The 25382-nt window shown below is 48.8% G+C and overlaps 1 protein-coding gene across 7 annotated transcripts in view; it reads right to left on the bottom strand.

The window, feature by feature from the left end:
* Window positions 1-25382, bottom strand: part of SGMS1 (sphingomyelin synthase 1) — a 266791-nt gene that overhangs the window by 167149 nt on the left and 74260 nt on the right. For 3 of the 7 annotated variants that reach the window (XM_032312956.1, XM_032312959.1, XM_032312968.1), the window contains exon 3: window positions 15517-15607. The exons of 2 other annotated variants lie outside the window; for them this stretch is intronic. The gene's annotated coding sequence lies outside the window, so the exon portion shown is untranslated. Of the gene's footprint in view, window positions 1-13787; window positions 13837-15516; window positions 15608-25382 lie in introns of those variants that run through there. 2 more of the 7 variants (XM_032312962.1, XM_032312963.1) reach the window with 1 other exon arrangement.

The following is a 25382-nucleotide window of genomic DNA, read 5'->3' as shown; positions in this document are numbered from 1 at the left end:
ATCCCGCTGGACGATAAGGACTGTAAGCAAAGAACACAGTTTGTCAGCCCACACAGGCCTGCAAGGGAGACAGAGCAGGGGTGGGACGGAGGTGGCCGCTGTGGCCCCACAGGTCTTCCCAGTAAGGGGCCCTCCAAGCAGAGCCCCAGGGGAGATGTGGAGCAAAGCCACACAATATCCAAGGGAAGCGTGCCCCCAGAGGGGAAGGAGAGTGTCCAACAGACACTCCCCCGCCCAAACCATGAATGCCCCAATTTTCTCTCTGCCCAGGTGGTGCCACCCCTCTTCCGACAGCCGCGTACCACCCTATCCAATGAACACAACACTCCTCCATGTTCATCTCCAGTGCCCCCCTACCAAGCAACACAAGGCCTTGTCCTTTCAAGCCTGGATGCCCGCAGAAGCCCTACCCTGTCTCCCCATGTCCTTCACATGCCGGGCCCCCATGCATACTCACTAAGAAAAAGCCAGGGTCATCTTTTAAAATTTACGCACATGTAATCATATCACGGCCTTCTCTAAACAGCCCCACACTTCCCACAGCTCTCTGGAGCGAAATCTGGACCCTCGTCCATGTCCAGGCCCTTGCGGGCCCAGTCCAGCCCTGCCCACACCTCTGATCATTCCCATGACCCCACCCCCACCACTGGTCCCAGAGCTCACTAGCCTGCTTTCAGCTTCTCTAAGGTCCCTAACTCCTTTCTGCCCCAGGGCCTTTGTTGGTGACCCTGCAGCCTGGAAAGACCCTCCCCATATCCCCAGCATCCCTCCCTGTCATTCCTGTAGCCCACAGTCAGGGCCAGGTGACTGACCTGACCTGTATTCCTGCAGACTATATAGTACACACCTAGAATGCCTGCACCCCCCTGGGGTTAAAGCAATTCAAGATCTGCCCCACCCCAGGAAGCATCCACCTGCCTCTCACTCCTCCCCAAATGAGCCAGTTCACGGCCACCTGCCCCCACAGGGCCTGCCGGGCCGACCAAGCCGGCAAGGATGTACGCTTAGGGCTCTCAGGGAGCAACAGCCCTACAAGGCCTCATGCCATCCTCAGGGGCTCTGACCTCAATGCATGGAGTGCCCCAGTGGCACCTCCCAGGAGAACTTGTGTTCTGACCAGGTCTCCAGGCCGCAGCTCAGCCAGAGCCTGGATGGGGCTGACTTACATCCCAACAGATCCCATCAGGGATGACCCCCCACCGCAGCCCAGCCATCAGTCAAGAGCCACTGGCCACCTCAGGCTCCAGGCCACCCAGGGGGCCATGCAGGGCAGCAACTCTACCTAAAACCATAGCCACGGGGTGCCTAGCTGGCTTGGTCTAGGGAGCGTGCGGCTCTCCATCTCGGGGTCCTGAGCTGGCACTCCACACTGGGCCCAGAGACAACTTAAATAAAATCTACCAAAAAAAAAAAAAAAAAGTTGCTCATTCTGTGAGATTTTTTTTTTAAGTAAAAATCATGTAAGAATGTACATAAGAGACCCTCCAAAACTTAAACAGTATAACAATCTAAGAGAATTAAAAGACCCACCACTCTGCAGCCCATACTGGAGGATGGAAATGTAGGGGGCAGAAGGGGCCCCCAGTGTCCTTGACACAGATGGTGTCCACAGCGTCGGCAGGTGGGATGCAGTCTGGGGACTGGACCCTAGAGCCGTGACCGAGCCTCAGTAGCTCACTTCCCTGCTCAACAAACTGCAGTCAACAACAGCTTGCCCGTGTCACGGTGAGACAGCAAACGAGAAAGAGGAAGTCAGTCCGGTGGCATGGGAACCACACAGAATGAACCCTCAGCCCATGCTGCTTCCTTCCCGGGCCCTCTTGAAGAACTTCCTCTGCATCAACATTCCTTCGCCCTTTGATTCATCCCTCACGTTCTTTCAACGTTAACAACCCACATATACTCTTGTCAGCCCACACAATCTATCTTCCCTATGGACATGTGTGGAAAAATGTGTCAGGACGTACATCCAGTGACGGTCACTCCAGCATTGTCTGTGACCTTCCAAAAAAAAAAAAAAAAGCACTACCAGCTAACTAGAACACTCTTGTCTAGCTTCAAAGGCGGGGGCTAATAAAGGAAAGAAATTTAAGGTATGTAACATGACATACTGGTCAAACAGATAAAATTTTCTTTAAATTTTATACTAGCTTTGGTGTCCAAATAGTTACCAGCAGGGAAGGAAAAAAAAAAAGAAGAAGAAGAAGGGTGGGAGGAGGTAGCGGGCAAGGTAATGCCCCCGTGTTCCCTCCATCCTAACCCTCCTGCAGGTGTAAAGACATTAGCTCACTCGGCAAATGGCTTTTGCAGCTGGGATCCGCTGAGGAGACTCAGACGGCAGCAGAACCCAGGATTCTCCCGTGGGCCCTGTGTAATCCTATGGGTCCTTAGAATCAGAGACCCTGTCCTGGCTTTGATGGCAGAGGAGCGGTCATGGACACAATGGAGGAAGAGGCCACACATCAAAGAAAACAGGCAGAAGGTGGGCAAGACTCGAAGCCTCTCACATGTTGATTTTAACCCACGAGACCCAGGTCGGGCCCCTGACCCACAGAAGCCTGATAATAATTGTGCGCTTCCCCACACAAACACTGCGGTGATTAAGGAGAGCAGCAAGAGAAACAGATCCAGACGAAAAAGTGGTAAATGACTTAAAATTTTTCATCTTTTTGGATACTCAGTATTTACTATAAATGTAATACTTTTATCTTAACTCTTAGGTAGGCATCGAGGGAGGGAAGAAATTCTTTGCCCAGTGTCCAGGTCATGATTCCCTGACCACAAAAGCTTTCATAATTGGAGAAAATTTTTTAAAAAAATTAATTAAAAGCAAAAATAAAAGGCCCCCCCCCACACACACCCAGCACTCAGCTCCTTCTGCCTGAACGGCCTGGGCTTTCTCTTTGCTACACCAAACTCAATCCCACCTACATATCAAGGCCCCACCTCAAGCACCACCCCTCGGGTCTGAGCCTCTTCCCCTAGGCTCTCTTCCAGGACAGGATCTACGGGGCTGTGCAGGGCCTGGGGGATAGCTCCCTGGGAACAGCAAGCTGTTTTTCCTAGCCAGGAAGAAATGATTACTGGATTATACTAATTCCAAACCAATCTAGGGAGCACCGATTTCAAATGAATGAGGCATCTTCTGCTGGGAGAGCCTGCTGTCATCCAACAAGCCTACCCAACTGTCTGCTTCGCCAGTGGGCCCTGTACCTGTCGCTCCCCGAAATCACAGCCAGGTGCCCACTGTGGAAATCTCCTTTCAAAATCAACTTCGGACTCTGACTTACAAAGGCTGTGGATGACTGGGAGACAGCGCTTCGCAGCTCCGGATCTTCTCATTTCCAGTCTGGACCTTTCAGTTCCGGTGGCCGACATTTGCGAGTTATATTTAAATTGGACTAGGGACTGTGGCACTAAGAAGAGCCCTCCCCCCTCCCACCACACTGAACCTGATGGGACATTTTATAACTCACGGGGCGGGGGAGATCTCAGCACAGTTACGGCTGAGATGGAAAATAATGCAAAACCTTGTCTGCTCTGTTAATGACACTTTTTTTTTTTTAAAGATTTTATTCATTTATTTGAGAGAGACAGAGAAAATGCACGAGTGGGGGGGGCAGAGTGAGAGGGAGAAGCAGACTCCCCACGGAGCAGGGAGCCTCACACGGGGCTCGATCCCAGGACCCTGAGATCATGACCTGAGCTGAAGGCAAACGCTTAACCAACTGAGCCACTGAGGCGCCCCACTAATGACACTTTTAATGGTGAAGGAGCCAGGAGAAGAGACAGAGTGACATTGGATTCATGTTCACATCGTGACACGTGCCTCTGACTGCCGCCACTAAAGCTCGAACAAAAGCTCTTGTTTGAACCTCCATGTTTAACAAATAGTAGAGCGCTCGCCCCTGTGGGAATGGTTAGAGGCCAGAGTCCCAATGAGCCGTCCTGGACCACGGAGGACCCAGCACATCCTTATCCAAACACAGACAAGCAGCAGATGCAGCTGTCCTCGTGGGTGTCAAACCAAAGCTCATCGTTAATTATTTACTTTTGTTGCTGCTGCTGGTGTCATCTTAAAGTTAGATTTATTCAGACGTCATTTACGCAGGAACCCATCTATTTTAGCGCACACCTTTCTGACTTTTGTCCAAACCATACAGACACGTAATCACCTCACCATCAAGATGCAGAACATTTCATCCATTCCAAAGAGCTCCCTATGCCTTTTGTAAGTGAAGCCTCGCCTGCCCGTTCATGACCACCCATCTGTCTTCTGACCTTGTCCTTCAGCCTCGGCCAGAACGCCACGAGACATGGGATCACACGGCACAGACCCTTGAGAGTCATACAGGATGTGCCTTTCTGAGTTTGGCTTCTTTCACAAAACGGATAATACATGTGAGAATCATTCCAGGAACAGTGTGTGTCCCTGTCACGGCAGAGTGAGCATTCTGTCGAAAAACATCCCAGCTCGTGCACCCATTACAAGCTGAAGGAGAATTCAGCGCTTCCCAGTTTGCAGCAGTCACAAAGAAAGCCTCCAGGTTTTCGGGTTCTCCTTCCTCTCGGGCAGGTTCGTCAAGGCAGAACTGCCAGTTGACTTGGGGTACAGAAGCTTGACGTGGCCAGAAACCACCTCACTGCCCCCAGAGAGCAGCCACGGCCACATGTCCCGGGAGCCCGCCAGCTGCACGGACTCGTTAGTGCCTGGCTTTGTTTCTTCTGATGTTTAACCATTCTCATGCGTAGGAAGCAGTATTTCGTTGTTTTTCACTTTTGACTTTTGAAATGATTTTAGACTCAAGATGCAGTTGCAAAAAGAGCAGGGTTCCCATGTGTCCCTCCTCAAGCCCCCGCACCCAATCCTCCACAACCACAGCACAATTATCAACAGCAGTACCAGATGCCGGCCCAAAGCCTTGAACCCAATGACAGGCCTTTCCCAGAGTCAACTCTGGGAAACTCAAACTCTCTACTCAAAACTAGTCTACTCTACTAGTTTTGACATGTTTCCGGTTACTGTGTTGTCTTTTTTGTTTTGCACAGTTCTATAATACTTCATCACTTGTACAGATTTGTGCAACCACCACCACAACCAGGGCATCCATCTGCTCCTTCCAAGCACCTATTCTGGAAAAGACCTTTGTGGTTTTATAACCGTTACTGCTGCTGGAAGACTCTTTTTGCCCTCTCTCTTGACCAAATTAAACATCAGGTATCTATCCTCAGGCCCTGTGTGCAAACCACTGTTGACAAAGGAGTTCACTTTGCAGGCTGGGTATCCGTCCTGTCCCTTCTGTATTCTACACCAAGCCCAGGGTGGGTGACAGGACACAAGGGTGAATGGGAGAGCGCTATGCCCTGCCTTTAGAAGAACACATACGCACAACGACCAACTGTGACCAGTACCAGCCACGAAGGAGAAGAGTACATGGAAAATTCAAACACAGTCTGGTTTGGACCACACAGGTCCCTGGGTCCAGCCTCCCACACAGACTCGGTGTTTGAGGCCTCACTGTGGGAGCAGGAAATCTAGTACCAGAGCCACTGAGCACTGAGTATGCTACTAATTTTTTTTTTCTTATTCTAGAGAGAGCAAGCGAGAACATGAGCAGGGGAGGGGCAGAGGGAGAGGAGAGAGGGAATCCCAAGCAGACTCCACACTGAGCACAGAGCCCAACATGGGGCTCGAACCCACGACCCTGAGGATCTTGACCCAAGCCGAAATCAAGAGTCACACATTTAATCAACAGAGTTACCCAGGTGCCTCTACAGTCCACAAATTCTTAAAGCAGAATCCAAACAAGCCTGCAGAGCTCAGGACAGCTCATCTGAGGTCCAGAGCCTGGCTCAAAAAATACAGAATTGATAAGTGCCCATGTGATGTCACCTGAGAGACGCCTATGGCCTCCAAAACTCCCTTCCAATCACCTGCCACACTGGGTCAAATTCCACCAACAGAGACCTTTAGTTACAGAGGCGTGCGCAGCTTAGGCCAGGTACAGTGGAATCCCACTGGGAAGCGGGGACACAGGAACCCCTCGGGGTTTCTGGCCGGTTGCTGGCAGGTGGCTTTCCTCTGATGGGAGGGGCTCACACCCACACGGCCTCCAGGGCAGAGGGCCTCCACCACCACCCGCTACCTGCTAACGTTCTCCCTTGAGCCTACACACACCTTTATGGGTGGTGATCTCTACTGCTGGTTCCCGTGTGCTCTCCCCGCTTCTGTACCAACAGCCCCGACGCTCTGACTCACCTCCCTAGTCCCTGGTGTCCGTCGGGAAATGTTTTGTGACCGTGTAAGGCGCAGCTCCATGCACGGCACATGTGCTGGGGGGGGCGGGGGGGCACAAGGGAGTGCACCAAGACCGACGGGTCTCAGTGGGAAAGACCGCTCAGAGCCCCAAGACAGCAGGTCCGTTTCAAGACTCAGCGCAAAATGGAGCCAAAGCAAAGAGCAGGACGCCCGCAGATCTAGGGGGCGGGGACGGGACAGAGGAGCTGAAACGAGGGGGTGAGAAACAAGACTTGCCCACCATGACGGAGCTGGGGACTGGGCCGGTCTAGGACCTGCTGGGAAACCAGCAGCTGCCCTCGAGGAGGAGAAGAGGAAGGGAAAGGCCAGGCTCCACCTGTGTGACTTCACGTCTAGGGACTTCTGACCGGGAGTTCACATGAAGGTGAGCCTTACAGCAGGTGCTGTGGACGTCAGCTACGACACCAGTAAGAAAGGAGACACGGAATAGCTCGCTCGCTGCAAATTCTGCCTCTTTCCAGAAAGACCCTATGCTTGCCTAAACCATCACATACTGTCTCCTGAACACCCCAGGAGCTGCCTGTGCAGGCAGCAAGGAGCAGGGTGTGAGGGCCTCCGAGGGCCAGCTACCAGGGCAGCCCAGAGGCCCACTGAAGAGCTGGGGAGACAGGTAAGACCCTGTTGGCCCTGAACTAGCCAGGCCCCTTACACATAGGATGCATTCACATTTAGTGCTGAATGCAGGAACTCCCACATCGAAACGCTATTTCTTTTGCAATCTTCATTGTATTGCAATTATTTGGAAGTACCAGAAAATTCTCCCAGTCCATACTTTCAAAAACACTAGCTGTTGCAATGAATCACTACATGGCTTGTAATCATGGCCTTCTCTTAGCTAGCATCTTGACCCCCGCCACCCGTTGGCAGACCGGGGGGACAGCGGTCATGACCGTAAGCCCCTGAAGAGGAGAGGGGAGGGCACGGGAGTCAGACACACTCTCCCCTCCTGGAAGACCCGGCAAATCTCAGGGAGAGCTGGTACCCAGTGGAGAACCACTAGGTAATCGTGACCCGAAAAATATTCAAGAGCTATTGGGGTCACCCTTCCACTGGTTTCACTTACAATTTCTCTATCGTGCCCGTACACGGGTAATCAAAGCAACCGTGACAAGGCTGGGACCCCAAGTCGTCCCAGGCGAGGTGCTAAGGACTGGCAGGTTCCACCCAAGGGCTTTCAGTCTCGTTCTCACCCCGGATTCCACCGAGACAAACAGCAAAGCAAGGAAAACCGCTCTTCTCAGCTCCAGCTCAGAAAGCTCACCAGACACCAGTGAGACCCTCTGGCCCCCACAACACCCACCCCAGTGGGGCTCCCGGACAAGGACACCTTCCCGGGACACATGCATCAGGCTCTCAAATTACCGCCCGTGCTTCTTCTGTGCCCTCTACCCCACACCAAAGCTCCCCATCCCGGTCCGCTTGTCTGCCCAACGGACAATCCGAGGTGTCAAAGACACGAAGCTGCCCCCACCCCAGGGGTCTGGGATAGTGGTTCAAGACTACACACTAAGATGTAAAAGAATCTCCCAAGCTCTCACGTGCCCAAAACGTATCACAGTAATTGACTTAAAGATGAGGACGGTGCTGAGAATTCATCAAACATGGTCATCAATTAGTGGGCTAGATACCGAGCCTTGTATCAAGCTCAAAATTAAGCCACTTAAGCCCCAACTGTTTTCATCTTTTAATAAGCTTTTGAGCACCAATATTCCTAACTGCTCTTTCACATCAGAAACTGGAACTGGGTTATCCCTCAGCCACGGAATGTTGCCAGGGATCAGTAGGAACTGTTTACAGAATGACCCAGCGGAAATGTCACGCCCCTGTGTTTCCAAACCCATGAAGAAGAACTGTGAATCAACGCTAGTCTGAATCTCGTTTCAATTCCGCATTTCCTCCTACCCAAGGAAAGGAAGCATATTGTTGAGTTCAAAAGACCCAAACAAGATATCAAAAAGCTGCCTGTGAGCACCAAACAAAAGATGTCTTATGTAATTTATCTACAAATGCTAAAAATGCAATTTGCAGCAATTATGCCTCTGCCTACGTACCATTGTGCCCTGTCGTAGCTATTTCTAAAGGATGCAGTCGAAGCGAAATGCCCCTTTCCTGGCAAGGAGAAGGGAAACCAACATTGTGGTGATTACCTACCTACTTTGTGCATCAAAATCTGATATAATAAAAATTCAAGAATCCTAAATATGCCTTAATATCCATTCTCCTTTTCTTTCTTAGTAACAGAACCCCCACTTTTGTAACTGGCATCCAGCATGAGAACATTGTTCCCAGCATCCTCTGCAGCTAGGTGTGGTCATGGGGCACTTGCCTAGCCCGGAAGTTCCGAAAGTAGATCTGGGGACCCCTGGGAGACGCCACACCCCTTTTAGGCAATCCATGGAACCAAAATTTTTTTTAAAGAATGAATCTTCTTTTTTTGAAGATTTCATTTATTTATTTGACAGAGAGAGACACAGAGAGAGAGGGAACACAAGCAGGGGAGGGGGAGAGGGAGAAGCAGGCTCCCCACTGAGCAGAGAGCCTGATGTGGGACTCCGTCCCAGGTCCCTGGGACCATGACCTGAGCCAAAGGCAGACACTTAATGACTGAGCCACCCAGGCACCCCAAGCCAAAACTATTTTAATAATAACACTAAGATCTGACCTGCCTCTCACTCTCGTGAGCATACAGGAAAGTGTTTAGAGGCTACGTAACATCTGAGGCCACAAGAGACTGAAGGCAGGAGCTGATGTGAGCGTCCATCTCCTATTAAGGCTGAATTAAAGAAATTTACAAAATGTAAAGCAGTGCTAGTCTTATCACTACTAGTTAGGAAATTTTATTTTCCCCAAAAAAGTAATTTATGCCAACCTATAATGGTTTGTTATTTTTAAATGAATTATTTTTTAATTTAAATTTAACTGAATTTTATGGTGGCTTAAAATAATGCAGATTATTTTGTAGCTCTGGAGATCAGAAATCTAAAAACGAGTCCTATGGGGCCAGAATGAAGGTGTCGGTAGGGCTGAGCTCCTCCCAGAGCTCCAGGGGGGAAACATACCACTGGCCACTCCCAGAGGCTGCCTGGGCTCCTTGGCTGCACACGCGCCACTGTTCTAGCAATGGCAAGACCTCAACCTCTGTTTCCGCCCTCCGGGCTCCCCTTATAGGGATCCTGGTGGTCACGTGGTTACGCAGATCATTCCGGATTCTCTCCCCATCTCAAGATCCTTAGCTGAATTCAGCACCTCTGCAGTCTCTTGCCATGTAAGGTAATACACGCACAGGCTCTGAGCTTCAGGATGGGGAACGCCCTCGGGGGAGATTTTCCCGCCAACCATAAATGCGAGATAGAACCCACCTAAGCAAAGCTCTTTGGAGTCCTCAATGGTTTTTAAGAGTATAAAGGGCTTCTTAAGAGCAAAACACGGGAGAGCTACTGCTCTAGCACCTGAACTGATTCAGGTACTATTAGGCGGGAAAATTAAATCCAGAAGAAACTAAGCAATTAACCAAAGTCCTACAGACTTCGAATAGAACTTCAGCTTGAACCCAGGCTCTCTGTCAACCCATGAACCTAGTATGATTCCCTCCACACCACGCTGCAAACCCTGGACACCCAGACTGGGAAAAAGGCAAATCAGAAACGTCTGTGGCCTTTCTGTAGGCATCCAATAAAGGATGTGACAACAAGTGTTCAGATGTGAATTTGCTGAACAAGAGAGAGGTCAAGTTAGAGAAGAAGGTGCTAAAAATAAGCCCGCTTTTCGAAACCTTATTTAGAAATAGACAAGTTCATTACCTCATGTGGGAATGGAGGAAAATGTTACAAATGGCCGAGTGTCCCCGTGCTGAGTCAGAGAGAGGAGACGCCAACCGCTGGTGGTCTAGACAAGCCAGATTAGGACCAAGGTCATGAGACACGGGGCGCAGGGCACATACCGCAAAGCACTGCTCCAGGCCACGCGACAGAGCTGGTGAGCAGACTCATCTTGGCAGTGACTGTCAAGGCCCACCCTTCACACCCTTCCTGCGAAGGACATGTGAGAGAGCACGTTCCTGGGCTGTCTCTCTGCATCCTCTGATCAGACCAAAGTCCAGACTTCGCCACAAGAAACCGCATTCAGACGAACTGTTAGAATCATGCTAACGATCCAAATCTCGGCATTCCCAAGTTCAGTGTAAAAGAGGAGAATGGGGAAGTCCAAAGGGCCAGTGGCCGATCCACCCAATCACTCCCCAGGGCCCAGGAAGACGGGGGACGGGGGTTGCTTCCTCGGGAAGCTTCCCCAGATCTTCTGCATCTCCTGCCCGGCTCTCTGGTAGAAGCTTCTGGAGTGCTCAGCTAACCACAACCTTTCCTAGTGCCTGAACTGACAAGCCAACAATGACCCAAAACGTGAGGACAGAGACTAAGTCACTGCATCCAAGGGAGGAAAAGCGGTGTCCAAGGGAAAGTACTGAGCCGGTAGGCACAGGCCGTCCTTTAGAGAATGTCTGGCCACGGAGCTCAGTGCCTTCCAGGAACGATTCCGGGGTCTGCCTTTTTATGACTACTCTGCTATTACAAAAATCCTCGCTGTAACTTCATCCCCAAGCGGTAACCTACATGCACCTGTCAGAGTGTGGCTGCCCAAGGTGATTATTCTGCTGCAGAATGAATTTAAAAACTATGAAATCAGCAGCCTCAGTTGGCATCCATTTTGAAACAAAACATTTTCCTGCACCGATGCCCAAGGCAACTTGAAATGTTACCAATCAAAGACTTCATGCTCTTTTCTGTGCCTATTAAAGGGATATGAAAAAGTAAAGATGAGGGGGGGTGTGGAGACAATGCTTTTAATCCACAGAAGTAAACACCTGTTTTCTACACATCGCATGAGGAAGAAAGGCATCCACAGGGAGATCCACCACTGAATCTTCTATACCTGGGATTCTGGATAAAAAGAAAAATGATGGGGCGCCTGGGTGGCTCAGTGGGTTAGGCCTCTGCCTTCAGCTCAGGTCATGATCTCAGGGTCCTGGGATCGAGCCCCGCATTGGGCTCTCTGCTCAGCACAGGGCCTGCTTCCCCCTCTCTCTCTGCCTGCCTCTCTGCCTACTTGTGATCTCTGTCTGTCAAATAAATAAATAAAATCTTTAAAAAAAAAAAAAAATGACCCACTAACAGGAAACAGACTGGGCAGCGGGAGAAAGGAGTACTGAATAAAAACTCTGTGCTTTTGAGTTTTTCCAAAAGTTGAGATTTGAATTTCCAAGGAAGTGAATATCAGTAGATGAACTAGTATATTAGTAGATTAACTAGGACTAAAAAAAACAAAAAACAAACAAACAAAAAATAAACCCCACCAACCAGGCAAAAGTTTAAGGCTATGAATGTGTGATGTGAGTATCGAGACAGTTTAGGAAGCTCTCAAGGAGATGGCTACTGCAGTATTTCCTGGCCGTAGGTAAAGTAATGTACCAGATAAAGAGTTGAAGAAAATTGATAAAGGGCACATACAGAAAACTGACTGTGAAGTCAGTTCAGTGCTTGGGTACCACGAATTTAGAAATTATGGTGGACTAGGTATTTGCAGGGCCCATCTGCTATGCTAGAATTAGATTCTGGATAAATTAATTTTAGGAGGGCACCTGGGTGGCTCAGTTGGTTAAGCACCTGCCTTTGGCTCATGATCTCAGGGTTCTGGGATGGAGTCCCACATTGGGCTCCCTGCTCAGCAGGGAGCTTGCTTCTCTGTCTGCCCCTCCCCCAAAGCTTGCGTGCACGCACCCTCTCTCACTCTGTCAAATAAATAAATAAATAAAATCTTTTTAAAAATTAATCTGAGGAATACTTTTCATACATTGGCTAACTCCAGACAAAGAAACAAACACAAGGAAAACACGGCAGAAATGGCACACTGAAATCTGAGCGAAGAAGAGAGAGGGAGTTGCCATGGAGGTGGGGTGAACACAGAAATGGGATGGGGCATCTGGAATCCCCCATTTTCGGCAGGAAGGGAGAACTCAACCAAAAACCAGGATTCCCAAAGGAAACGAATGTGGTGCTGGTTCTGTAGCATCTTCCTGGCTCTGAGGACAAACCCACATATATTTCAATAAGACCTCAGAATTCTGACATAAGATTATCAAACAAATATGAGCACATTATCAATACTCACCATGGACACAAGGAAACAAGCCACAAACACAGATATACACCACCAAAGATTTCAGATACCGGCATTATCCAATACAGAATATGAAACAACTGTTTGGTGTTGCATACAGACATGAAAGATGGACGGGGAAAAAATGAGCAAGCAAAAAAGAGACCATTAAATATATTCAGGCAGGGGGACCTGGGTGGCTAAGTCATTGGGCATCTGCCTTTGGCTCAGGTCATGATCCTAGGGGCCTGGAATCGAGCCCCGCATGGGGCTCCCTGCTCGGTGGGGAGCCTGGTTCTCCCTCCCCCACTCCCTCTGCTTGTGTTCCCTCTCTTGCTGTGTCTCTGTCAAATAAATAAAATCTTTATATATATATATATATATATATATATATATATATATTTTTTTTTTTTTTTTAAATTCAGGCAGACCTGAGGCAGAAATCGAGTTTTTCAAAATGAAGAATTAGGGGCACCTCGGTGGTTCAGTCAGCTAAGTGCCTGACTCCAGCTCAGGTCATGGTCCCAAGATCCTGGGATGGAGCCCCATGCCAGGCTCTCTGCTCAGTGGGGAGTCTCCTTCTCCCTCTGCCTCTATTTGTGCTCCCTCTCTCTCAAATAAATAAATTAAATATTTGTTAAAATACTAAGAAACATTTTCATTGAAATTAAAAACTCAAAGGATGGGTTAAAAAAAATTCAACACTACTGAAGAGAAAATTATTGAACTGGAAGCTAAATCTTAAGAAATTACCTAGAATCAAACAGAAAAAAAGGACAGGGAAGAAAATACCAATTACAAATTAAAAGACATGGAGAAGTAAAAAAGAAGCTCTAACATCTGCTTATCAAAACCAGAAGGAGAAAATCGAGTGAGCAGGAGAGTGACAGTGTTCAGAGCACCAACGGCTGGTAAATTTTGAGAGCCAAAGAATGGCATGAATCTACAGATATATGACACATAACAAATACAAACACATAACAATACAGGATAAAATGCAAAAAGCCACACACAGATCTCAAAATAAACCAAGTCATTTACCAAAGAATGACCAAAAAAAGACCTAACAGTGGATTTCCCAAGAGCAAGAACGAAAGCCACAGGACAATGAGTGGTATGTCCACAATGCCAGCAGGCAGCGATAGTCTGCTAAGAACTGGAACAGCAACACGAACACACATTCTCATAAACCAACATCAAGAGAAACTACTTCCCAGTGATTCTGAGGGAAGACAATTCTGAAGGAGGCAGATGAAAGGTACAGAACAGAAGAAAGGAAAAGACACAAGATATGGTGAACGTATGAAGTTAAACATACCATCTCTAAAGGGTGACCATAGTCTGACGTATCCAGCAAAACACGGAACGGAAATAGAGAAAGGAAGGCATGAGAACAGAGAGACATTCTTCACTAGGTGTCCTACAAGTTTCGTACTGTTCTCAGAGGGGATGGTAAGACCTTAGCTATGGACTGAGTTCAAAACTGTGAGGCAGGCACAGTGTACTTTCAGGGCAATCACAGAAGAACAGAAACAGAATGCATTCCAAACTCATGGAGAAAAAAATACTGAATGAGAACACAAATCAAAAACTTCAGTCAATTTAAAAAAAAAAAAAAAGATTAGCAAAGAAAATGAACCAAACACATATAGTTAAGAGATATTAGACTATATTTCAAAAACCAAACCCCCCAACAAAAAAAAAAGAAATAAAGAAAAGCACATTAGCCATACAATAAAAGACTGAAAGTTCTGCCTACATTAGAATCACAACTCTGTTCTCCAAATGACACTAAAAAGTGCTCAATCCCACTATTAATCAAGAAAATGCAAATTAAAACCAGAGTGGTACACTATCTTATAGCCATTAGACTGGCAACAAAATACCCAATTTTGGAAGGAAGTGGAGCAACAGATAAAAGGTGATGCATTTTTTTTTTAAGATTTTATTCATTTCTTTTTGTGAGAAGAGTGAGTGAGCACGAGCCGGAGGAGGAAGGCGGAAGGAGAGGGAGAAGCAGACCGCCCGATGGGCAGAACCCTGGGAGCCTGATAAAGGGCTCGATCCCAGGACCCTGAAATCATGACTCGAGCCCAAGGCAGACACTAGACTGAGCCACCCAGGTGCCCATGACAGATTTTTACAAGAAGGATTTTATTAAACTAGAAAAAATAATTTACTACCATCACATGCAACAGGTGAATCTGAACGACACAACTGAGCGCCCTGGGGAAGGCCACGTGCAGTCGAGCACTCTTATCCGGCCGGAGAAGAAGCAACAGAAGCAATATCCCATCTGCATGTGTACACAGAGAAGGGAACCGTGTGCCAGGATGGAAAGCAGCCACCATCACGAAGAACACAGTCCCACGCAGGGGATTTTCACTCTTGGTCAAGACTGTTTCTCAACACGAGCAACGGCGAGCTGACCTGGTTCTGGAGTAAACCCTTCGTGACACTGCAGGCGGGCGTGCCCAGCAATACAGCCCCAGGCAGTCCCAGTGTGGAGACACAATCTTCCCGGAGAGAGAGCCTCCATCACAACCGATTCCACGGTCAAGGAAAAGTCCTGGCCCCAAATGGCTCCCTAAGTCCCTGGGCCCTGGAACCTTCCCTCATAATTTCTTCTACAGACAATTAAATTACTATGTGGAGTTTTCACTAAAGGTGAAAATGGTGCAGACTCAAGCAGAGATTTTCCTGAATCCGGGTGGCTCTTTTTCCTGACAAACGTGCTTGTTCATTACGTGGCTTGAGAGCTCACGACGTCCTCCCCGTCCTCTCCAGCGACTCTGGCGGAAGCTACCCCTGGGCCCTTCATTTCCCACACATCTACACGCTGGCTGGTGTTGCCTTCCCAGTCCAATCCTGTCTCCTTCCCTCCCCACACCAGACTTGGCCTTCCCTGGCTGATGTGGAGCGGGGTGGGGGGGCCCCTCCGTGCATCAGGGCCTCACGTACACTCTCAGAACCAAGCAGGAGCGACTCTGGGGAACTTCAGACCCATGACAGGTCTGCAAACGGATAAAAGGCAGAGTGTGACTTACGTGTTGTCTTGCATACGCCCTCTGCTACGCTCCTACTTCACTGCCCTCGAAATTCAGAAGATCTACCGTTCTTCAGTCACTAGGGCTTTGCCTGGAATAGTAAGGGCAGGAAATGAGAAAGGAGGCAACCGGAAGGAACCCCAGGGTCCACTGGGGAAAGAAACTCTCTTGCGCCATCATTCTTGACATTTAAAAGGGAAAAGGGCCACCGGAAGTAAGGAAAATCTCCACCATTCTCCGGTCTAAGCCATTCTTCATCTTTAACCAAAACTATTAATAGTAATTTAATGTTTTTAGAAGAAAAACTTTGAAATTTCTTCGTTATTTACAAAGACCTTTCACATGCTTTTTTTTTTTTTTTTTTAAATTTGAGCCATAAGATTTTTGAAATTTTTGAGTAGGCAAGTACTATTTTAAAGGCAGCAGCTGACGTTCCCAAAGGTTAGGGAACTTTCCCACGACCGCTCCTCCAGCGACTATCAGAGAGGAAAAGAACCACGTCTGTGACTCTAGTTCCAACCTTATTCCACAACACCAAATCCTAACAGGATGGTTTCAGGCTGAGAAGCTGTACTATCATTGGATGTACTTCCTCACCCAATACATGGAGAAAGGGCTTTGCCTGTGGAGTGACAGAGCGACGGTCATTGGGTTAAATGTTCATTAACCACAGACAACTCAGAAGGTAGAACACCCACACCAGGATGGTTAAGAAATTCACAGATCTCGTCCACATACCCTCCTTTCCTCTTTAAGTCACAGTTATTTTTTTTTAACATTTCATCAATTATATTCTCACCAGAAAATGTCACCTTATTCTAGTTATGGCAATTGTTGCAGACTCTTTAAGAGGTTATGGAAAGCCTTCTTCCTATAAAACGCAGATGATATTCCTGTGACTCCACAGCAAAATTACTTTATTAATCTAACCAGTCCTAAGTGACTCTGTTTCAGACTAAGTGCTAGATGACAGAGATGCCAAGTTACGAGAGGCCCACCCTTCAACGGATGGGGTGAGGGGGTAGTTCTGGCAAAGGTGAGGCTCTTCTTTCTTGTAGTCTGGAAACATAGTTCCTGAGACATGACCAAAGCACCAAGCGCCTTTTACTTCTTCAGGCTCTGCTCTACTGTACACCATGCTGGCCCCCCAGGGTCTGGACCCCAGCCAGGAGGGTGCTCACACAGAGACTGGGGCCCATGGGGGTCCTCCCTCCTCTGAGGGACTGCGGAGCTGGCTGCCGTGGTCCAGTTCCCCCACAGGAGGGCAAGCCCAGCACCCGTGGCACGTCTTTCCCTCTTCGTGCTCTCAGCACTCAGTGATGCTTCCGGGACACAGGCTGAAGGATCAAGACAGGAGCATACAGTGAAGGCTCTTCATTTAAGCATTTCTAACAGCATTTCTTGGAAGTGTATGTGTGTGCTTTCCCTGCAACAACTCCCTCCGTGGCGGGAGACAGGATCCCTAAGCAGTCCAGCAAATTCTGAACAAAGTGCTGGGGAAATGGCTCTATCCCTTCCAGGAGGCTGACCGTCCCTTCGGATGCCAATTGGCTGTCACTCCGACATGAACTACACTGACATCGGGGGCCTAACAAGCCACAACAGACTGCCAGAGAAAGAAAACTTAGTTGTTAACTCTTCCTTGTTCTTCTCTAGATGCATGTACTTAGCGGCGAGGAAGAGTCCTCTCAACAGATACCATTCCTTCCTACTTCTAACCACTGATGAGAAAATGAGGAGAAAAGCAGTCAAAAAAGGAGGTCCTGGGTGGCTCAGTCAGTAAGGCATCTGCCTTCGGCTCAGGTCATGATCCCGGAGTCCTGGTATCGGGCTCCCTGGTAGGCAGGGAGTCTGCTTCTCCCTCTCCCTCTGTCCCTCCCCTGCTTGTGCTCTCTCTCGCTATGTCTCTCTCAAATAAATAAATAAAACCTTAAAAAAAAATGGTCAAAAGACAAAAAAAAAAAAAGAAAAAGAAAGAACCCTGCAACCCCAGACACAAAGCTAATCAAAAGGAAACAATCAAAATTGTCAGACAAGAGTGGTATTTTCATGCCATAGTGGAGATGAGAGGAAACTGGAGAACGGGCCTTCCCCGGCACAGGCCAGGAGGTGCGTGCCCATGGCGTACACACGTGTACACTGCACTCGCCACACTGTGCCCGGCGGGAATGTGGCCCGCCCTCTTTCTACTTCTTAAGCAGACTTTCTCCTTACCAGAAATCCACACCACAGCCTGCCTAATCCAGTTTCTCAAAAGGAGCATGCCCACCAAAGCACGGTGGGTCCACCGGGTGCCCTCAGGCTCCACCTCGGGCAGTGGAGAACGTGCAGGTGAGCCTCGCTACGCCTGTCAACACAGTGTGCACCTGTCCTCTTGCCCCGCTCTGTCCAGACAGATCTGTCCCATCAGTGCTCTCAGATCATAATTCCACCTCCTTGGGTAAGCAGGTGCCTGGCTCCTGATCAACCCAACCATCTGTCCCCCAACTTCCCAGGAGCCTCCACGATCTGCCCGCCACCTAGCTTTGCACCCCAGGTCCCAACCCTGTCCACCCATCACAGTGAACGCCCCAAAGCCATCACCCTTCACGAGACACCCTGCCCTTCCTTTCTTCTCTTGACTAACTCGTGGAGGCTTGATGACCTTGGGGAATTTTTCATGATCCCCATTCAAAGCTGGGTAAGTACCTCAAACTTCCTATTCTCATGGCACCTTTGCTTTTATTTTTTTTATTTTTTTAAAGATTTTACTTATTTATTTGAGAGAGACAAAGAGACAGCACAAGCTGGGGGAGCAGCAGAGGAAGAGGGAGAAGCAGACTCCCCCCTGAGCAGAGAGCTCAATGTGGGGCTCAATTCCAGGACACCGGGACTGTGACCTGAGCCAAAGGCAAACACTTAACCACCTGAGTCACCCAGGTGCCCCCTGTGCTCATTTTTTTTTCCTTCATCTTTATTTTTTATTTTTTAATAAACATATAATGTATTTTTATCCCCAGGGGTACAGGTCTGTGAATCTCCAGGTTTACACACTTCACAGCACTTCACCATAGCACATACCCTCCCCAATGCCCATAACCCCACCCCCCTTCTCCCAACCCCCCTCCCCCCAGCAACCCTCAGTTTGTTTTGTGAGATAAAGAGTCACTTATGGTTTGTCTCCCTCCCGATCCCATCTTGTTTCATTTATTCTTCTCCTACCCCCCTAGCCCCCCACGTTGCATCTCCACTTCCTCATATCACGGAGATCATATGATAGTTGTCTTTCTCTGATTGACTTATTTCACTAAGCATGATACCCTCTAGTTCCATCCATGCTGTCACAAATGGCAAGATTTCATTTCTTTTGATGGCTGCATAGTATTCCATTGTGTATATATACCACAGCTTCTTGAGCCATTCATCTGTTGATGGACATCTAGGTTCTTTCCATAGTTTGGCTATCGTGGACATTGCTGCTATAAACATTCGGGTGCACGTGCCCCTTCGGATCACTATATTTGTATCTTTAGGGTAAATACCCAGTAGTGCAATTGCTGGGTCATAGGGTAGCTCTATTTTCAACTTTTTGAGGAACCTCCATGCTGTTTTCCAGAGTGGTTCCACCAGCTTGCATTCCCACCAACAGCATAGGAGGGTTCCCCTTTCTCTGCATCCTCCCCAACACCTGTCATTTCCTGACTTGTTAATCTCAGCCATTCTGACTGGTGTGAGGTGGTATCTCATTATGGTTTTGATTTGTATTTCCCTGATGCCGAGTAATGTGGAGCACTTTTTCATGTGTCTGTTGCCCCCTGTGCTCACTTTTAAATCAACAGCCAACATTTACTAAGCACTGATGGTGTATGCTAAGCTATAGGTATTTACCATGAGTCACCTCACCGAGGGCCCACACTAGGTCTGCAAGGGAGAGGTGGGGAAGGGTGCTCCTCCTTGGGACCAAAAATGGTGTGCTGGTTCAAAGATTAAGAGGACCTCTCAAAGGGAAGAATCTAGAATTCTGTATAACTGAATCAAGCCCCTTCTCAAGAAGTTCTTACACTGTATAACCAACAGGCTCCTCCCCGTGGGGAACACATCAGCTCCAACACAGATTAGAGGCAGAATCCCTCCACGGTACTCCATCAGGCACCCCCCGCAACATTGAGCCAATGTCTCACTGGCCGCAGACCGTGGACCTGAGCTGAGGGAGGTGCAGGGACAGGAACGCCAAGGACAGCTGCCAGGCCAAGGCCCCGTGCACAGTCTCGTGAAGGGTGTGTCAGGAAGGACGGGACCTCAGGGTCTCAGGACAGCTCATCACTCGTACAGGTCCCCTTCTTCCCGCTGCAGACCCTGACCGGGTCATCAGAAATACCGGCCAGGCTCAAAGCCATCTCCGGGCTCCACCCTCCTGGGGAAAATGTTTTTTAAAAAAGGAAAAGGCCCAAAAGGAGATGTGCAGAGCTCTCTGAAACCTAACTCAAAGTGTGAAACTCAAAGGGCACGTTTAACCGAGGGAAAACAAAGGAAGAGGCGCCACCATGGGACACCATGTCAAGCACCCCCACTCCAGGAGCATCCGGCAGCACTTCTCCATTCCCACCGAAGACAGAGCAGAGCACAGTGTTTTGACCTATGAGACTTTGGCTTCAATGTAAACATTTTCCCCAAAGCAAGAAATTTTAACTAAAGAGTATGGCCGTCTGTGTCCCCATGACATGACCGCTCTTCGATTTCCAACATGCAGGGCTCCCGTTCCAGTGCTCAAGCAGCGCGGGGGCTGGGGTCCAGGATTCCGCCTCACGGAAGCTGCAATGTATGTACAGACAACACAGTCTTCACAGAGGGCTCCACCGTCAGCCACAAGTCACCCGGGGGACCTATGGGCAGGCCCAGCTGGGCCGCAGGCTCGGCTACAGGATTCACACCCTGCCTCCCGTGGCTCAAAGTCCCATGTCCTCCTTACAGGCATTAGATTAAAATGCACGAAAACTTACTATCTGTAAAATGGGACAATACTGGCCTTGTGAGTCTCCCGGAAGGATTCAGTAAATTAATCCTCCAATTTCTAGCCTCTTGCTTATCAAAAAGCAAGCACTCTGATTCTATTCAAGCTGAGATCGCCTATTTCAATGAGTCCAATTTAACTTCAAGATGAAAAAGAGCGGGTCTCATGTGCACCCATTCCGCCCATCCAGATCCATCCACTCCCTCAACAGACTTCCGCAGAGTGTCTGTCACACAAGGAGCTCTGGGGCAGGCCCCGCGTGGGAGGTGAAGACAGGAGCAACAGAGCCCACGGCAGTGCGCAAAGAACACCACCAGGGCATCATCTGCCACAAATGTGACGTGCCGGGCCCCATTCTAAGCACCATGTGTGTGCGTGTGTGTGCATGTGTGCTCTCAAGCCACACAATGACCCTTTAAGGTAAGCAGTATTTATTATTCTCAGATGAGAAACTGAAGCACAGAAAGGACAAGGCACTTGTTCTAGGTCACACAGCTTCTAACAGGCAGAGTTGGGATATGTCCCACCACTGCGTGACTGCAGAGTCCTGTACTCTTAACCACCCGACACACTGCCTCCCCCGACACCAGACCACAAAGAACTAGAGGAGGGACAGGCTAGGAAACAGGTCCAGCAGGAAAGACAGCACAATGTCACAGATGGCCCATACTGTCTTTACCTGTAACAGAGAGCACGCGCCCTTTAACTAGAGAACAACATGTTCAGGCATACGGTCCCAGCCCAGACTGAACATCATGCACAGCACCTCGGTGCACACGCACTGAAGGGAAAGGGGTGGGCTAGGCACCTGGGTGTCCATCACTAGTCCTCACGTCAACAACCTGTCTGACCTCTCTGTGGCACTGTCCTCCCTATAGGGATTTAATGAGATGCCCCACGTACAGAGCTTACTTCCAGTACCTGCCACTGAAGACGATCCAAGTCAATCCATCAATCAGTCAAACTGCAGACTGCATCGAGACTCAGTCCTGAGCCAGATAAGAAAACCCCAGCCGGCAGACAGCACCAGTCTGCAGGCTAGGATGCGCGTGGCCCATAGGATCCGAAATACACCGAGGACTCAGGAACGAATCAACAGGTGTAAATGTTTATAAGGAACTATAAACCCATGCTACGAAACGTCAAGGAAGGAAAGTCCCCCACAGCTGTGCTGTGCTGCTGGCCTCCTCCACTCTGGGTCCTGTGATGAGGGCTGCACGGAGGCTCTTCAAGCTTCAAACCCCTCAGATGACCTTGATGGTACAGACGGGGATGCTCAGCCGCAAAGCGGGGAAGTGAGGGGCTCCACGTCACACCACAGACAAAAAACAGAGTCTGTTGCTCCAAACTGAAAGACTCAGCTGCAAAGCGAGCAGGGACATCATCTCAGGGTCAGACACAGCCTTGACACCAACACTCAGTGCGATCTGTGTCTCATCCCCATGGTGCGTCCTGTGCCTCAGAGGAGCCCAAGTCGCTGACAGGTCATGACACGGCACCCACGTATTCTAGTACAGACCTCACTCACCGTCCAGTGAGCACACGTCAGAGCGGGGTCATTCACAACTGGCTGTGGTGACCCCGACATGACTAGACATCTGCACCATAGGTCCCAGGGTTGGGACAACGGTGACATCAGTAGTGCACACAGAGCTGTGTCTGGCATGAGACTGGGTACAGGAGGAGAAGGTACATCAGCATACCCTCGTCTGGTCTCGTTTACAGCACAGCATCCTTGTCACAGACAGCACAACCCATGACCAGCAAGCTTTCTCACTTATGGTTTTCTCTGCGTCCTGTCCTCAAGGAAAACAGAGAGCAACCACAAAGTTCACTGAAAAAACTGGGGCACCTGGGTGGCTCAGTGGGTTAAGCCTCTGCCTTCAGCTCAGGTCATGATCCCAAGGTCCTGCTATCGAGCCCCGCATCAGGCTCCCTGCTTAGCGGGGAGCCTTCTTTCCCCCTCTCTGCCTGCCTCTCTGCCTAGTTGCGATCTCTCTCCGTCAAATAAATAAATAAAATATTTTTTTTTAAAAAACTAAAAACTGTCAAGACATAAATCTGCGTCTAATACTTCTGAAGCAGGAACTCTGTCCCTGGGGGAGAGTCCACACTGGTCGCCACTGCGTCCTCAGCACAACAGGCCTTCAAAGCCTGTAAGTGGATGCCTACACCCGGCGTCACGCACACCTGCACAGGCGACACGGCAGGCCAGGCTGCCTGACGAAGCGCCACCTACCCCACTCCAGCTGGCCTCAGCACCAAACTGCTCTTAGAAACTGGACAGTTCAAGAAACACAGGGCTACAGGAGATTGGATTTTCTGAATTTGGCATATATTTTAGGCACAAAAAATGCCCCCAACCCTCTTTGACTCTTCAAAATATTTGCCCATATACTGAAATACTTATTGGCCTAAAATGTGTCTTCTGATCTGCTATTTCAGAAACATGAATCACGAATTTCAAGAACACACTGTGAGCCTTGTGCCGGGTGCCGCCGACAAAAGAAGACCAAGGCCAGAGCGCCAGCAGCTCTCCTGGAGACACAGGCCGTAAACAAACAAGCGTCCTGCACAATGAGGGCTTTCAGCAGAGCAGAACCCAGGGCAGGAGGGCACAGAGCAAGGGAGCCATCAGGGCAGCCACACACTTCAGCCCCACGATATAAGAAAGGATGTTCCTCTTCTCCGTGCGTTTTGCAATTTCTTCATCCAGTCCTCATCATTTTCTTCCAAGTGAACAGCAGCCCAGGCCATCTACATGCTAAATACTTCAAATCGTCACCAGATCTGCAGTGATCATCCTAGTCCCCCGTGAAGAACCACACAGTGCCTGAGCCGTCCCAGGGTTTTCTGGCCACGGTGTTTCCATCGAGTCCCCTGGCCTCTGCATAGCCAAACTAAAACTGCATCTCATTTTCTATCCAAAAGTCTTTTTTTTTTTTTTAAGACTTTTAAAAAATTTATTTGAGAGAGAGAGCATGAGCAGGGTAAGGGGTAGAGGGAGAAGCAGGCTCACCGCTGAGCAGGGAGCCCGATGTGGAACTCGATCCCAGGACCCTGAGATCATGACCTGAGCCGACGCCAGATGCTTAGCCAACAGAGCCACCCAGGCGCCCTCTATACAAAAGTCTTACAGATAAAAGCCAAATGAATGAATGACACTATCAAGAGAAATTCACTTTATTAGATTATTTCAATGTTATCCATATCCAAGAAAGCACCCTGTGCACTTGAAAGGAACGGGCATAAATATAAAGTCACAAAATGAACAAAAGAAGTTGATTTTCCAACCACGAGATAACAGTTTGTTGTGCTTGAATATTAAAACAATTTTTAAAATTTCTGATAGCCAGAGCTCAAAGGGAAATGGAGCAGACCATCTAATTCGGATCAAAGAAAGAATATAAAAGGGCTTTTTTCCCCTAAGTACTGAAAAAACAAATCACCCCCCTTTTAAAAAAAAAATTTATTTATTTATCTGAGAGAGGGAGAGAGAGAGGGAGAGCAGGCATGTGCACAAGCCTGGGGAGGGGAGGGGCAGAGGGGAAGCAGGCTTCCTTCCTGTTGAGCAAGGAGCCAGAGGCAGGACTTGATCCCAGGCCCCTGAGATCATCATCTGAGCCCAAGGCAGATACCTCACAGACTGAGCCACCCAGGTGCCCCCAAATCATCTTTTTTTTTTTTTTTTTGACAATACAAGTAGAAGCACTGTTACAGGGTTTCTTACATCCTTACTAAGTAAGAGCTAGAAACACAGTAAAGTGTACCTCAAAGAAGGTACTCACGCAGACACTGAACACAGGAGAAAAGATAACTTCTCCTTCTATCAGGTTTAAAAACATTAAAGAAGAGGACTTACTGATCTGCTCTTGGTATCACAGAGAGGTTAGTCCCCAAAACAAGGCCTTCTGGGAAAAACCACTTGAATGTGATCTCTTATACAAAATCCCAGAACTGGGGCGCCTGGGTGGCTCAGTGGGTTAAGCCGCTGCCTTTGGCTCAGGTCATGATCTCAGGGTCCTGGGATCGAGTCCCACATCGGGCTCTCTGCTCAGCAGGGAGCCTGCTTCCTTCTCTCTCTCTCTCTCTGCCTGCCTCTCAGTGTACTTGTAATTTCTCTCTGTCAAATAAATAAATAAAATCTTTAAAAAAAAAAAATCCCAGAACTAACTCAAATAAAAGGTTTTCAGAAATTTCAACAACTGTTTCACAGCTCAGAAAGCTGGAGCAGGCCCTGTCTCTAGGTCAGCCCCACTACGCGAAGACCCCGTCATCAGGCATCTAACCAGAAGGGGAGCACTCACCCCTAAAGCGTGTGCCTGACTTTATTTTCTATCTTAAAAGGAATATACACAGGTACCTTAAATCTCTTTTCTCAGTTTTTACTTTTCTTAATAGTAATAAGCTATTCCATTCGTTTGGGGAAAGTGCCACACTTTGTACATCCTTTTACCATTATAAACTCCCTTATCCTTGTAATTCCAAGTGACTCCTAGGCGCCACAAAGAAACCTAGAAGCCCACTGCCTGAAATGCCATGTTGGTCATCCCAAGGCATTCAGAACGGGGTGCACAATAAAAATGGTACAAGGGTGTGACAGACAGGCAGCCCCATTCCTCCGTCCATGGGTCTACTTGCATGCTGAACCAGGGAGAAGAGTCGGCCACGACACCACATATGGAAAAGGTCTTCCCAAATCCCCAGAGTAGCAACCAAACTAGGGTCTGCAGGCTGCACAGCTCTCACCCGCCCATTCCACCAACCGCCCCACAGAGGGGGCATGTGGAGTCCGCTCCTCCCACCCAGCGACCTCCCTTCTTTCCCTTGTCTGCTGCTGCCAGGACTTTCCCTTCTGCAGAAGACCAGAATCTGC

This window comes from Mustela erminea, chromosome 14 (genome assembly GCF_009829155.1).
Source record: "Mustela erminea isolate mMusErm1 chromosome 14, mMusErm1.Pri, whole genome shotgun sequence".
Taxonomy (NCBI): Eukaryota; Metazoa; Chordata; class Mammalia; order Carnivora; family Mustelidae; genus Mustela; species Mustela erminea.
This window is presented reverse-complemented; position numbering and strand designations above follow the sequence as displayed.